At 37.0% G+C, this 3,394-nt stretch overlaps 1 pseudogene; it reads right to left on the bottom strand.

Annotated features, from left to right (window-relative positions):
• Positions 1-2,951: 2,951 nt before the first annotated feature.
• On the bottom strand, positions 2,952-3,080 carry LOC117285793 (annotated as a pseudogene).
• Between the last annotated feature and the right edge of the window lie 314 nt (positions 3,081-3,394).

Below are 3,394 nucleotides of genomic sequence, written 5' to 3' on the forward strand. Positions count from 1 at the left end.
TGAGCTGTCAATTTGCACACTCTGGGTACTTTGTCTTGGAGAAGCTGTGCCACTGGCATTCACTGCTCCACCATTTTTAATCTCCCCCTGAAAAAAGCCTTGTTGTGCCATCAATTTTGAAAGAGGGGTTTTCAGAATATATTAGTTTGCATTGGCAGTTGTTTTCTTTTAGGACATGAATGACTTCACTCTAAGCTCTCCTTACCTTTGAGATTTGTGTGGAGAAGTCTGCTGGTTTGGGGGGTATTTTGTTGTTGTTGTTGTTGTTTTTGTTTTGTTTTGTTTTTGTACTGGGTATCAAACTCAGGCCCTTGTACTTGCGGGGCAGGCAATGAAACCACTGAGCTAAATCCCCGACCATCTGCTGTTATTTTGATAGGTTTACCTTTATAAGAAATTTTTTACTTTAAAAAAAACAGATATGGGGCCAGGGATTTAGCTTAGCGGTTTGGTGGCCTGCCTTGCAAGCACAAGAACCCGAATTCAATACCCGGTACCAAAAAAAAAAAAAAAAAAAAAAAAAAAAAAAAAAAAAAAAAAAAAAAAAAAAAAAAAAAAAAAAATCAAAAACCAAAACCAAAAAACCAAAAATAAAACAAAACAAAAAAAAACCAGTTATGATGATTCTGTCATTGCTTTGGTTTATGGTATTTAGACTATGATATATCACTGAAAAGTTCTTTATTGATCATGGCTATCTGCGGTTCTGTGTGCTTTGCTTGTATATATGTCAAAATTTTCCCCATATCTGGAAATTTTCCTGCTATTATTTATGTAAACAACTTTTTAATGTAATCAGTGCTGTCTTCTGAGTTCTGATTTTTTAATAACTCCAGTTAATCTTAGTCTTCTTTGCATCACCTAGAAGTTTTTGGAATCATTTTCTATGTTCTCTGGTTGTTCTTAAGGTAGTTCTAAATGTAGGGTCACCTGCCTCAGCTCTGTCTTCTAGTTCGGACATTGTGGTCATTTTTGCTGACCATATTCCAATAGAAATTTTTTATCTTCTGCACTTCTGATTGGTATCTTTTCATGCATTCTAATTCTTTGCTAAATTGGTCATTCGTATTTTGTATTATATTGTCTTGTTCAGCTATTTTTTACTAGTGTCTTCTGTAAGCTTATTGATCATTTTCTTTACTAAATCCATTGCCTATTTACTTATGTCATCTTTAAGGTTGCTCAGTGACTTATTGATCTGTATCTCTATTTCTTCTTTTTATTTTATATAATTTAGCTGGTTTTTTTAATTTCCTCCCCAAGGATACCCCATGAATCAGCTTTAGGGAAGCTGGGAAACTTTGGACATATTTTGTTGCCTTGTCTTCTCACATTCTGTGTGTGTGTGTGTGTGTGTGTGTGTGTGTGTGTGTGTGTGCGTGTGCACAGGCATGGGTGTGCATGCATGTGTGATCTCAGGCTGAGGTATGTGGGTTGATTATAGTGGTGAGACTTATTGCAGGTATGAAAATTTCTTTAGCTAGTGTCTGATTTTCAGTGATGCTCTCTGGTCATTGCTAACCATGGGCCTTTGCCTCTATCCCAAGATAGAGCCACCTCTGTTAATTGGGGAGGGGAGGGTACAGTGTATTTGGCGCAGCACCCAGTTGTCTGGAAATGAACGACAGTATTGTTGATGACACAAAAACAAACCAAATGTGAGCATGTAGTAAAAATGAATTAATAGCAACTACTAAGCTACCCTGGTATAACAACAAAATCAGCAAAACTAATAGGGTCAAACTGGATATTGATATACCACAAAAGAACAATGAAAGCTACCACTGTATCACCTTTAACTATAGAGAAGAGATTTGTATTTATAACTTAATAGAAAGAAAACTAAAAGATTGGCATACCTTAAATATCTATAAAACCAACTATGTCACCATAATAGAAATTAATAATAATAATAATGATAGTATTGAGTTAACTAAAATATAAAGATTAATAAAGCTTAATAGTAATACTAGTAAAGGTGGAGAGGTTGAGGAATGGGAGAATGAAAGAAATAAAATTTGAAAAATAAAGAAAAAGAAGATAAGAAGAGATAAAATTGCAATAAAGGATCCTATTAAGAAATAAAAGTAAATTAATATAATTAGATAAATGTAACAGGAAGGGAAAACAAAAAATGAGAGAATAGGGCCTGGGATTTAGCTCAATGGTTTTGGTGCCTGTCTCGCAAGTGCAAGGACTGGAGTTCAATCCCCAGTACCAAAACAAACAAACAAACAAAAAACAAGAGAGAGAGAATTCAATAAATACTTCAACCCTCCCCGAAAAGATGAAGAAGAATTTTTTTTAAAAAAAAGAGCAACAAGTAAAAAACTTCTCCATGTTTTGAATGAGATTTTTTTCCAGAATCTGCAATGTTGGAAAATTCTGGACATAGGGGAGGTTTAGTGAGTCACCGCTAAGTTCTGTTTTGTTTTCATACTCACTTTTTTGTGTCTGAATCCTGAATTCTACTCTACCATTTTCCTCTGGGTGTGATTGGCCAATAGTTTTCACACTGGGGTTGTAACTACTGCAGTAACTTCCAGTTTTGGTGTTCCTTTATGCACACCAAATCAGAGAATCATTCACCTAACTGTATAGCCTGTGGATTTATGCGATGACCTCCTGCTCCAGAGGCCCCTCCATCTATATGCAACTGTTGTGCCAACTGTCCAAACCAAAGTGCATTCCTACTCAATTTGGCAGATGGAGAAAGAAAATAGACCACTGATGACTTTCTGGATGTAGGCAATGTGCTGGGGATGTTCAAGCTGCGACTACTGGACTTAGTGCCAACAATTTCAGATCCAACCCCTCTGAAAGCAACACACAATTTGTGTGACTTGTCATCATGAAGGATGGAGCTTTGTGTCCTTCCTAAACTGAACTTAAACTTTTCATTGCGCTCTCCATGAGTGTCTCTTGTGGACCTTCCCCACCAAGCCACTCTGGTAGGATGACACCAGAAACTGAATTATAGTTGTTCTGTAGCTATTATGTAGCTAAGTCTTAAACTACCCCTTTTAAAACAATAAGAACAGAGTCTACACTTGATCTTAGCCAAAAGGCCAGGAGGCAATTAAACTACCCTTTTTAAAATGTCTCCTAATTAAACCCTCTCAACGCACTAGATTTCTTTTCTGACTCTAGATTGCCATACAGAATAATTCACTTGCAGAGTAATATCCCATGCTGTTTTTTGCAGCTTCCAATATCCTTTTCTTGGGGCTGGTGCTGCTGATCCAGTCTGTTGTTTTTCCTTGGAGCTGCCAACCTTCCTGGGGCTTACCTTGTGTCAGCAGAGACAGGTTCCCCTCCCCAAGAGCTGGAGCCAGCTTTCTAGACTGCTTCACCCTATGCTTTTCTCTGCATTCTTCTCTATTTCTTCAGCTGT

Source organism: Fukomys damarensis, unplaced genomic scaffold (assembly GCF_012274545.1).
Source record: "Fukomys damarensis isolate Sample0158 unplaced genomic scaffold, DMR_v1.0_HiC HiC_scaffold_12, whole genome shotgun sequence".
In the NCBI taxonomy this organism is placed as follows: domain Eukaryota; kingdom Metazoa; phylum Chordata; class Mammalia; order Rodentia; family Bathyergidae; genus Fukomys; species Fukomys damarensis.